Raw genomic sequence first — 13,979 nt, forward strand, 5'->3', positions numbered from 1 at the left:
AGCGAGTTCGCGACGATATACCGGGACTTGATGCAATACGTCCGTATCGCGCACAAGCAGAACGAAAAATCAGCAAGTCACTGCCGCCGACGGAGCTCGTGTCACATAAGCGCCGTCTATGTATACAAGGGTATCTGTGACACGGCACGTTGAAAGGGAATGTCGGAAGCGAACGTAGGCACGTACGCTTTACCATTTGGTCGTAATTCGTTCGACTGATTACTATTCTGATTTTTCCATTGCTTTGAAAACTATGAAATTTTTTTTTAACACGAGGCTTTTAACTTTACGGCTTCGTTCCATCTATTTCAATATACTTATGTAACGTGCGCGGAAATATCGCCGTGAAAATATATACTTTCAAAACGTTTGTTATCGTTCAAACTCTGGTTAAGTAAGATTTCCTCATGAAATAACGACTCGCGACTGATGTTCGAAAATGTGGATGTAATTAATGGATAATTAATGAATTTTCACGGTAGAAAAATCTTTCTTGTCAGGAAACAAAGTAGGTCAATATAAATAATGTAAAGATAAATATAATATATCAGACGTCAAAGTATGTTAAAGTATAGGATAAACATTTGATTATAGAAATAGCACAGAATAAGGAAATTCTGCTTGTTTCATCGAAGTATATTAATGCTTGGACTTAAGAATGCGACGTTTAAGCGAATTCATCGTGATTTCATATATATATTGCCAATCGATCGACAATATAGACGTCAGTACATGTATCATTTTTCACTGTATAATCTGTGTTGAAATATTTTCAAAAAATTTTATTCCCAAATACCGTTAAATAAACATAATGGATTTTCTTTTTGCAAATAACGACATTAAATAGGAAACTATTAAAAGTTATAAATAAGGACTATCAATTGACATTCAATACCGATAAATATTAAGATTCTTTGATAACTTACACTTTCGTGATTAATTAATAAATTGAGATTAAAATGAATTTCTTTCGTATACAATATAATTAAAAACATTTCACTGAACGAATAACGAGAAAATTGATTATTCATTAAGAAATGATTAATTTATCACATGAGAGATTTATTTTATACATTTGTTTGATATAAGTTGATCTTCGAATAATATATCAAATCAATTTCAAAGAACGTATCTACAAACAAAAACTTTTAAAAACCATATAAATAAAATAAATAAGCTAAAAACTACTACCTTTTAAAAATGATTGCGATATAAGATATAAACTCAGTGTAAGACAATAACAATTTTTCAAACGATTTTTAAGTACAATCATCAGTTGAGCATTATCGACGATAATATAGATCCTTGGAAGTTGGAAAGCTTATCAAATCTTGGAAACATGCTTTATTACGAGCTATTTTTAAAATTACTTACAATATATTACAATTGTGTTGTTTGTTGTTAGAAAAATAGAGAAAGACTTTTATTTTTTCATATATTTGTTATTTTTAATGAAAATAATAATTTCAAAAAATGCAAACACGAGACAAATATTAATTCCCTATATTTTATAAATCTCTATACACCAATCAGACGAACGATCTTCGACCGCGCAATTTCTTAGGAATTAAACTTAATCATTATAATATAGTTAGTTAGAAAGTTCATACCGCGTCCCAATAAATTACACGTTTCCTCAAATTTCTACGGTGAATGTTTTCTCCGATGACGTATACGATAAGGAACATGACCTGAATACAAAATAAAGGTAGTTTTGCAAAAAGTTTCATTACTCATCGATTCAGCGTTATCAATGATAATACAGATTCGTGGAAAATGGAAACCTTATCGAATTTACAACGAATCATCAAAAAATAGAAAGCCAAGACACAGATTTCCTGTGAAAGTACTTACACAATGAAAAGTGCACGATACAAACAAGTATACTTAACATGCATGAATTTATCTTACAGGAGAAAGTGAAAGGTAACAAGAAAAATGAATCATTCACGTCGGAGATATTGCTGGTACATTATATTGTTTCACTTTGTGACGTATGATATCGACTGCAAATGAATCAAATTCTATTTAACATCGGAAAACGGAAGTTTCGTACACTGGTATTTTCCTAGATTAATAAGTGTGACGATGAAATCACGTGAGCTCCACGTAGTTGAATTCTTATCGCGGATCACAAAGTATTCCAACTGGGTTGGAGGAAATGCTTTCCCTCTACAATATTCATTTCGTAAAGTTCGTGGTTAAAGAATAAAGGGTGTTCAATTATTTTTCAGTGTTAGGTTAGGTTTGAGTAAGGTTATTTTTGTCTAGTTATTTTTGAAAATACGGAAAGATTTACTTTTGTGTTAAACTATTATGAATAGGTATATCATAGTAAATACTCTGACATCGATTATACTATGACATCGAAAAATTATAATCGAAAATTATAATCGAAAAATTATAGAAAAAGAATTTGATGCATCGTTTCATAGTATTCCTTAGTTTCTTAATTTATTTTTGCTTGAAACGTAAGCAAAATTATTTTATGTTTTATATCTCAGTTTTATGGAATAGCACAGACGTTACTAACTTTTTGTAAAGTCAAAACAGATGATTTTGTATTCCTCTTCAGAATAATTAAAATGTAAATCTCTTACGTGTACGTTTTTTAAACAGAAAGATTTTACGTTATTTTCTAAATATACAATGCAAGTGAAATAATTGTTACAATGCAAGTGAAATATATCTTTTTTAGCTGTGATGCAGAATTGTAAAAAATAATGTTCACTCTTATTAATTTAATATGTTTCAAACATTTGCAATACATTAATAAAAATAATCACTTCTTCGCCACTTTACGATATTTATTATCATTTCTATCAGATGTAAAAAATATAGTAGGTAACTGTAATGAAATCCTAACTAATAAATGTAGAAACATATGTTAATGAAGCATAACAAATGACTCATAATAGAAAATATTTTTCCAACTCATTTTCTTCATAATTATCCATTATCACGCGACGTCTCGCCCTTAATTTCACGCTTGACTAGTTCTCTAACAAATAATCTAAGTCAAAATTATTCCAACTTGTATCTTATGTAGTAATACTTTAATAATAATGTTATTAAAATCCAATTAATAATTAATAATAATATTTTTATCACCATATGTTTATTACTGATAAGAAATAAATTAAACTCTAATCTTTTAAGCTTTGAATGCTTTTAACACCTTGAAAAAACTCATTTTTCAATAAATTATAAAAATAATTATCTTTCCAACTATGAAAATAAAAAGAAAATGATAATATTCAATTTCGAATGATATTTTAAATTTAATTAAATAAAAATAATTGTAAATATTATTAAATTCTAAATTGTATTATGATAATACTTATATTACTAAACTATAAATAAAGATAGCTTAAATAATATTAAAAAATGTACATTACCAGATAATCTTATTATCTAATATATATTTATTAATACCATTATTCTACGTCACGAAATTTATCTTTTTATCATTTACAATATAAGTAAAAACTAGGTGACAGCATTTAACAAATTTTTAATTAACTTAAGAAACATGTAATAGAATATAAAATAGAAAAAACGTTTCTATTCTATGAACATACCATATTTAACATAAGATAATTCAACGTCAACGCATGACGCAACAACGATAAATTCATAAGTCAACGCATAATTTCAGATGGTACTTATCAACTCATATTTACCGTTTAAAATTGCAGAAAAATTGTACACAAATGCAGTAAAAAGCCGACAATATAAAATATAATAACTGTTGCTAAATGATTTGCATGTTACATGAAATTAAAAAATATTTTAAAGCAACTTAAAAGCATTGTGTATACATCAAGCTGCAACATTGTTGATTGTTATGCACTACGCAACGTATTATGCTAATTCGGCTTTCATGAAGGATTTAATATGAATCTGACATAAGTCATTACAGCAGCGATTACTAACTAGTTAATTCGTATTGTTGAACATAAGGATTGATTGACAGTGAACAAACTGTGCTACAGACGATGCAGTTGATCGATCAAAGAGTAGCAAGAATCGACACTGACTTTTCATGGTTAAGGTCACTGCATGATTACACAATCGGAGATCTTTAAATTCTGATGTAGCACAACTACGACCTTGCGGAAAGGTGACTTTAAAGCAATATAAGTGAGATAACTGTAAAGTTTTGTATACATGTTTCTTAAAATTTAAGCTTTTTTTAACAAAAGCGTATAAAATACAAACATTTACTTTACTTTTACATTAGTTAAAATAATGCGAATATATTAAGTATAATCTTCCAGAACTTATTCATTCGTCGATTAACATAGATTTTAAGTAAAAAAGATTGAAAGTCTAATTTCATTTTACTGTAAAGTTGAAAACATCTTTTTGCTTCATTAATGGTAGCTTTTAATTAATTGATTAATGGTATATACTATTAAGAAAAAAAGAAATTGATTAAAATATTTCTCTTTCATAAAATAATTACCACTTTGTATATTCATTTTTATATTTTTTGACAATTTGTATACAACGTTATCTTTAAACGAATTAATAACGAATTTTTATATTATGGCTTGAGATCAATTCAAAAAGTCATTCATTTTTTATCTCGATTATAAGAAAAACATAAAATTTTAAATATATACCTGATTGTCGTTTAAATTTTAAATTAAATGAAAATAATATTCAGAAACGAGTAACAACATTCATAATACTAGTCGGCAACTTCTACTGCAACGTGAAAAAAATAAAAACTATCAAATTAGATTCAGTTCGACACAGACTAACAATCAGTGATGGGAGAAGATCGGAGATGATCAATCTAAATTTAACCGAAATTTTAATATATACATTTTTGTTAAATTTAACAGAGATTTTATGGTATATATAAAAGAATTTGCTATATACTAGCGCGAAAAATTTAACACGTTATAGACGAAAATAATGTTCCCTGATATAAAAATATTGAACAATTATTCGTGACTATCGATGAAATCCAGCAACTGTAGTAGATTATTATAAATTTTAGAACCGTTAGAATTAAAAGTATCAATAAAGACTATAAAATGTAGGAAAATTTTCGAAGATTAGAATATAAAATTGAAGGATTTATAACGTATATCGAATATTGGAATTTTACTTAATATATAATTAACACTCGGTATTTTAAAATATCAATAAAGATTACGTTGAAACAATAGTAAATAATATATTAAATATAGCGTACTATAGATTTGAAACGATAAATATAGCAAAAGACATTTTTTAACGTGTTCATTTAATTTTGTTTCTCTTTAATTGGGTGATTTATGGTTGACTTAGCTGACACTTATTGAATCTTAGCTGACTTAAACACCTATTTGTACATTAATGTTAGTGTGGTTTTTAATTTTGCATTAAATAATCTGTACTGGTATGTAATAAAAGTATATAATAAATCAAATTTAAGTTAAAAATAAGAGTGTTGTTACGTTTAAACTTTTATTTAAACATTTATTCTTCCTGTCTAGACGCATTATGTGCGTTATCTTTAAGGAGATAATTGATATCAAATAAGTTATTTCAATTGACTTTATAATCGCCAAATATCATCATCTAAAAATGAAATGAAAAAAAACAGTCTGTAAGAATTAAAATTGACATTAACTTAAAGTCAAGCGCACACAGAGTGAAGTATTCCAAGAAATATGTTACAAAATTTACAGTGAGAATTGTGTGAATTAGCTGATAAAATATGTTTCGAAATCCTCCGTTTTATTAACTGATTCATCATAAATATAATCGGATTTCTGCCATCTACAAGATGTTCGATGTCCTACTTACTACTTTCACGTTTATATCTTCCAATACTTTCCATATATTTCATTTACATATTCAATGTAACAAAACAAATGAAGTATAAAATAGGGTTAATATCAGAAATCTGATAAATATGGTATATCACCCAAGACATAGTTTTATCTTACTTCAGAAGTACTTACTAATTATAAGAACTCGTTATCATTTTAGTGTCATTTCCAACGTTACTGATTCAGCATATAATATGTTATTGGATATATTGTTAGTGTTTAAAAAGTGACTGGAATTAAAATTAAATTCAAGCATGACATTCTTTTAAATTTGAGAAAATGTTATTATATTGCTTTTTATTTTATATTATACCAAATCTTTACTTATAATTTATTTGTAAATTGGTGTTAATTAAATATTTTAATTAAATTATTTTAATTCAATGATTAGATTGAATATAGTTTTTAAATTCACCGCTTCAAATCGTAGAGGGCACTGCAATTCAACCTCATCTTACGCGATCGGTATTTCAGAACACGATATGCGAAATTCCATAAAATTATCTGCGGATGTTTTGCTAACAATGGAAAATCGAAATGTACAAATGTATTTAATGAAAATTTATATGTTTATCCACATATGTATAAAATAAAGATATCAATAATTGTAATGATGATAAATAAACTTGTTTAAATTATAGTAGTGGTCAAGATAATTATTTCATTTTTCTTTTTTTTTTTTAAATATTAATCGACAAATCAATTTTTAAGATTATTCAAATTAAAATTATCTTTTTCTAATTTTTATACACTGGTTTGATATGTGTATATAATTTATTCGCTATATTTGAAATCAATAATTATACTGAAAATAATATCACAGTAATAGATATAAATAGAAAACGTAGATTATAAGCTGCAATTATGTTAAAAAATTAGTTTTATTTATTAGAGCGAAATCTAACTTGTAAATTTCATTAGATAATTTATTTAATTTATATGTTTATTTGTCACTTGTTAATTTCCCGTTATATTTATTTTAATATAGTCTTCATAAAACTTATAACAAATTTCGAAATTTTTCTATAATAACAAAATTTATCATAATATACAGATTAACATAAATACTACAATATTTATTAAATTATTGTTATCCAATATCTTTAAAATTCAATATTATTGTAATTTTTAAATGATAGTAGACTGTATTTCAAACTAATTCAAAATTCTATTACTTATATTATAACGATATTATACACAAGAATATACAAATAATCGCGTTATTTCTGATATTAATGTTAGGTCGAAAATAATGAGAAATTTTAAACTTTAGAATATACAGTTCAACATAAACGAAATTTTTCTCCTAATGTTTATACACTTACTTACGAATATTTTATAGCTATATTAGATTATTTATTTTACATTAACAAGTTTTGATATCTGAATATACAAAAGAAATATTCAATATCACCAATATGTTATCTTTACGTCACACTTGAATGAGTGCCTCGCTTCAAAGTTACATAAAATTTCACACAACATTTATAGTGTTTCATAATTTCATATACACTCAAAAAAACTTCTTATACATACAGCATATTACATAATATATTATATAAAAGAGATTCAAGAAAAAAGAAAATATATTTATTATTTTCATTTCTGGTATAAAATGAGAGTAGAACATTAAAATTATCATTATTTTACAAAAAATTAATATTTGAGATTTAAAAGTTTTTAAGATTTATTTAAAAAATTCATCTTTTCTTCTAACGTTAAATGAAACAAGATATACACTTAATACCTTAAAGCTTTTCAGATTTTTATTTGTTCCTAAATTCTCTATTTAGATGATTTTTAATATAGAATTTAAATGTTGAATTATTTATGTAGCTTAAAAATCATTTTATACATTGTATATCAATTATTCATTAAAAGTGGCAAATGTCCACGTATTTATGGAAAGATATGTATATGTGTATACAAATTAACATGTTCTTTTTCATTCCATTAAAATTTATGATATACAGAGTGTCCCAGCAACGGTAGTACAATCGGGAAGGGGATAATTCTGCATGCAGAAACGAATCAAAAAAAAAAAAAGAATAAAATTTTTGTATCCAAAGCTTCGTTTTCGAGAAAATCGACTTTGAATATTTACCGAATACGCGTGCACTTAACTTTGGATAAGGATGGATGGATCATCAATATATCAGCGTATTCGATGGATATTCAAAGTCGATTTTCTCAACAATGAAGCTTCACATGAAAATATGTTATTCTTTATTTTCGATTTGTTTTTTCATGTAGAATCATCTCCTCTTCGGTTGTACCATCGATACTCGTTTATCGATGGTCTCTTCATATAAGCCATAGCTAAGTGCACGTGCACTCGGTGAATATTCAAAGTCGACTTTCTCGAAAACGAAACTTCGAATCAAAAAATCTTATTCTTTTTTTTCGATTCGTTTTTGCATATAAAATCACCACCTTCCCGGTTGTACTACCATTGCTGGAACACCTTGTATATGTACAGAAAACGTACTTTACAAAACTTTCCATCATTTTGGAACTTAAAATGAAAATCATTCTTTATGTTACTCAAGCGGAAGTCATTTCTTTATATAACAGGTAAAGATTGTATTTAAAAATGAAAACAATATATATTTATGTACTCGTGGTATTATATCGCATGTATCTAATATCACAGTCCCTAACGTTTCAGCATTACGTCAAAGCATTCAGATAAACAATTTTGTCATGAAAATGGATAATAAATATAAACCATTTCACAGCACAGCATGTAACTGTACTTTTGTTTAAAAGTTATTTTGTCATATACCATGTTCACAAGAAATTTCATAAAATTAAAAATCCTCAACTTAGGAATCTTTGTTAGGAAATAGACAAGGAGATCTGTTAAAAAGGACTAATTAAAACAATTCGTAACTTTAAAATCGTGAAAAGTAGGAAAAATTATTATGATTTCATATATTTAATTCAGAAATAGGAATACTTCAAACATTGTGAGATCATTTCAAATTTTTTAACAAATCTATATATATATATATTCTCTTATATACCAATTAATATAATTTTTATTCTCTGCAAAAAATTATTTGGATACTTTAATCAAAAATTAAAATTGCATACAAATTTTACTTTTCATTTTAACTTAAATTTTACATAGTACATAGAAATAATACATATATTTATTTCCTCAACGTTTTTCCTCAGTAAAGTAATTATCTTTATACGCAAGTATTTTAGTAGAGAATTAGAGAGTTTCTTTTAGAGAATTAGTAATACATAAACTCCGTTTAGAAACGTAAAGATAACACGAAAGTCTTTGAAATATTTCCATTCCTGAATGCATCATTAGCAATATACTTTTCCTTATGAAATATTTTTCTATCTTCTACTGTTTTAAAGATGACTTGGCTCAGTTACATAGAATATTTGTATATCGTTTCCTTGTTGGTATATATAGGGTGTCTCACGAAGTTCAACTAACTGCATTCCAGTAACTTTTTCTAACTGTTCTACAAATTATTCTAAGTGAAAGATTAGCTCTGTTTTATAACGCTCTTAAACTCTGCAATCACAAAAGTAAAATTTACACACATCGTTCAATTTCTATTTAAGGAAATCGTTAACGTTATGTGATCAAACAGAAAATTTGAACACTATCCTCAAATTTTAAATAAAATTATAGAAAAAGTAAAAAGAAAATACTTGGATTATCGTTTATATTTTTTTGCAATATTATCTAGTGAAAAAGTGGAAAAAATTTGTTTATACATCATTTACAATGAATTATTCTAAATTCATGTTCAACATTATATAATTTAAATATATTATTAATATATTTGTATAAACTAATAATGTTAAAGATCAAGTAAATTTTAGTGATATAATTGTTTAAAATTACGAATTTTACTTCCGTTTTCATACTAATTTATTGAAATTTAACACACACACATATATATTCTTGCAAAATTACGCTAAGGAAAAGAAAGTTATATATTTCTTTCTTTTATGTTATTAATGGCAATAATCAAATTTATAACATTGTAATTATTATTACTGTTATTATATATTATTTTCTACATAAACTACAATAAGAAATCCAGATTTGATTGACATTTTATTAAATTTATGATCAAGATATAAATTATTAATTATTCATTATTTTTATAGAAGAATACAACTTTATAGAAGAGTTGCAATTATATTACATTTACACTAAAAGTAACGAATTAGTAATTTTGTTAATATTTTTTTAAATATTTCAATAGAAATATTTCTATTATAATTTAGTATCATAATAACACGCATAAAATATCATCACAATATTATATTTAAACGGTACTTTATTTTTGTCATATAAGTACATAATAGTGTCAGTGAAAAAGCAAATATTCCTTGAGTAAAGAATCGAACATTTTATACGCTAACTGTCACGCAATCATTGTTTCATCGCATTCTTCGTATTCTGCATTTACGTCATTATGACGCGTGACACTTGCAATTTTTAAGTTGGTCTTTGAAAGATCCTTTTCGAACCCAACAAACATTCTTTACTACAATAATGTACTTATAAAATTTTACAATATGAAACATTGTATTTTCAACATTTATAGTTGCAAATACATATCTTCGTTTAAGTTAAATTTAATTTAAATATATAAATAATAATATAAATTTAAATAATATAATAATTTGAAGTTAATTTAATTTCAAATATATTTTGTTCATTTCTATGGCTTGGCTATAGCGCGACACATTGTCGCCATTTTTTAAGCAAAAGCAAATTGTTTTCAAACGGCAACTGAGTTATCCGATCATGACCTTCGATGTTCTATGCATCATTCAGTTTAGCTCAACGATATTATCGCTATTATGTATGGAAGCAATACCTCCTTTATACTGTGAATAAAATCAAAACGAATGAATATCAATTTCTTCTGAACATGTACGTAATTAATATTTTCAAAATATTTCCATCTTAAATCTATCAGTAAAATCTTTTCTAACATAGTGATATGTGAATAATTGAATGAATAAAGATATATAAATAATATTCAGCGATATATGAATTTGAAATTGTATAAAATATAGTATATTACTGTATATTACAGTAACTAACTCAGGTTAATACTTCAATAATTTAGATTTTATAATATTATGAAATGACTTACAACTAATATAATTTTACAAATAAATATAATTTCTACAAATTGATCCATATATTTAAAAATAGATGAATATATTAGAAACTAAATATATTTATAAATCCATGGAGGTTTGAGATCTGTATTAAAGTTGAAATCATTCATTCTGTGTAGAAAAATGATATAGAAATTGATTTAAAGCTTTCAAATAGAAATCTATTTAAAAGTAATCAATTTTGTAATCTACATAACAAAGATAACAACTTTTACTAAACATTTGTCTTTAAAATTAGGAGAAATGCGCCCGCGTGCGCATGCGCATGCATTATAGATGGTAGGTAAATATACTATTTTTAATTATTTTATTAATATAAAATGAAAAATATTGTTCAAGAAATTTTAATTTTAAATATAATCATACATCTTTATTCATATACTTGTGACACTATGACATATATTATAAAACTACTTTTCTGAAACATCAATCTTAATCATTGATGTTTCATGAAAATGAAAAATTCTATCATAGATATTAAAATTGATTAAATTACATAATATTCATTTACATACATTCATCTTTTATTATAAAAATCAACTTAAAAACCAGTAATGGTTATAAAAAGCAAAAAACAATATTGTGGAAGCAGAAATTTTAACAATGCTAATAATTGTATTACTTTAACAAAAGGTAGTTAAATACAATAATTATAAAATTAGATAAGATAAGAAAAAAGTTTTAATATGTTTTAAATATTTCAAATGAGCAATAAAATTTTAAGAAATTTATAACTGATCAATGTAATAAACAATGCTATCAATCACAAATTGTTGTTTATACTAAACAAATTACATTTTAAGAGAGAATATATATTTTGTACGCTAAATTCTTTACATAAAACATAATTCACATTTTATTAGAATTTTATTGACAAAAATTAACAAATAGTAAACTATTGTTCTAATTCTATACTTTTCATTATCATAAACAAATTGTTTTCATGTATGTATCACATACATATGAAAAAACATATTAATTCACAAAATAAAAAACATCAGTTTCTCTGATAATTTGAAATTAACATATAAAATTAATAAGAATTAGTGTTCGAAAGATTAAATTGTATAATATGTTAAATATATGTTATATAATAACATAAATATAATGTAAGAATGTTACTAATATGTAGGTTATTAATATTCATCTTCATCTTTTTAAAGTAATATATGATGAATGCTTAGTAAATGAAACAAATGGAAATGTATATTCTTTAAAATAATTAATATATTAAATTTATTGGACATCTGCTCTTTTTTTTCTTATCTACCATAGACACTCTAATTGTATAGCATTATTTGCACAGCAATCAATGCATGACAAATTTAATAAATAAACGTATGTTTAAATTATGTAATAAATATGATGACATAATTAATTTAATATATTATAATATAGTTAAGAACAAATAAATTTGAAAAAATGAATCAAAGATAATAATAAAAAAATCAATATATAATTTTTAAAATGATCCAACATTTTTATTCAAAATTGATTTTTACTTTTTAATAATATTTATATAGAAGTACTTAGGCATAAAATATGTTTTATATCTTCAATCTAAAAAACTAAAACTACATCGAGAAACTTCCGTCATAACATTCTACAAAACTTTTTTTTATACGTTTCCTCGATCGATGATCTTCACGTACGAATCTACTAATACTACTACCATCGCTAATTACTACCACCTGTTGCAATGCACCTTTACACTTACCTGAAAAATTGTTTTTAAACGATGAAAATCTTAACTGAGTATTTGGTGTACTGCTTTAAAGAAATTTTGTCTCGGTAAAAATTGAAGGCAATCAATGACCACGTGACAACACTTCTTTTTCAATTCGGTTTCTCGTTTAGTACGTTGCACTCGCGCAAAAACAATATACTGCACTAGTTTTATCACTATGAAAAATTCATTATACGTGACAGCGCATGTGTGACAGACAAATTGACATTTACCATATAAAATGATTTCTTCTGTCTAATCGTTATTACCGACTCTATCTCTCGAACCTGTCAGTAAAACGTACTTTTTTCCAGTTGCACGAAGTATCGAGAAGGACAGAAGAATACAAAGAAGGAAGAAAGATTCTCGGATGAGTCCATTTACAATACGTAGCCGGAAGGTTACTTTAGGCGCGGTTTATTTGAACAATGCTACAATCATTGTATTGTTTTATCATAAAACACAAATTTCCCATCTAATAATGAATTTCATGAAATGTAATTAAAAAATTGTTAAATAAAGTTGGATGATGTACTATGAAATGAATTTTAGTATTTTTCTTATTTGTATAAAAGCAATTAAATATATATATAACATTACAAAATTTAATTTAAAGCAATTTTTAATTTATAATTCCATTATATCTTGATTTAATATATCTTGTTAATCATAATTTAATTTGAAATTACATTTATAATAGGAGTCGAAATAAATGTAATCAAATGAAATAAATCATCGATATTTAAACAATAATAAATTTCATTTTATCTTATTATTTATTAATATACTAAAAAATCTTTTCCGATACTTTTATTAAAAATAATTTACTTTTATTGAATTGCTTGAAATAAATATTAGTAAATTGAATATTGATACCTTATATTTAATATTCATTTATAATGGCTATATAAGATATATTTGTATGTTAATATTATAATATTACATATTTTATGAATTTCTATATAGGTATAAAAGAATTGTTTAATTATGAATTACAAATAATTATATATTGCAAAACACGAAATACATAATGTAAACTGTTAATATCTCACCTACTTCCTTTTTATTAAAATTTTAGTATTTCATGTATTACATACACGAACGAGTTTTTTTTTTATGAATTGTTGAGAAACTTTATATTACATTTAATATAATGTACATATACAATATATACGTAGTATTCAATTATTCAATTCATAATGAACAATTAAAGCATGTATTCCTTCTTTTTCTTGTTTTAATTCTTTCCC

General features: G+C 24.8%; 1 protein-coding gene across 2 annotated transcripts in view; it reads right to left on the minus strand.

Moving 5' to 3' along the window:
* Positions 1-13,979, minus strand: part of Cpr (Cytochrome P450 reductase) — a 42,544-nt gene that overhangs the window by 25,782 nt on the left and 2,783 nt on the right. The window contains exon 1 of one of the 2 annotated variants that reach the window (NM_001365269.1): positions 12,721-13,045. The exons of the other annotated variant lie outside the window; for it this stretch is intronic. The gene's annotated coding sequence lies outside the window, so the exon portion shown is untranslated. Of the gene's footprint in view, positions 1-12,720; positions 13,046-13,979 lie in introns of those variants that run through there. 2 annotated transcript variants of the gene reach the window in all.

This window comes from Eufriesea mexicana, unplaced genomic scaffold (genome assembly GCF_001483705.2).
Source record: "Eufriesea mexicana isolate 0111107269 unplaced genomic scaffold, ASM148370v2 scaffold2646, whole genome shotgun sequence".
NCBI classification, from domain to species: Eukaryota; Metazoa; Arthropoda; class Insecta; order Hymenoptera; family Apidae; genus Eufriesea; species Eufriesea mexicana.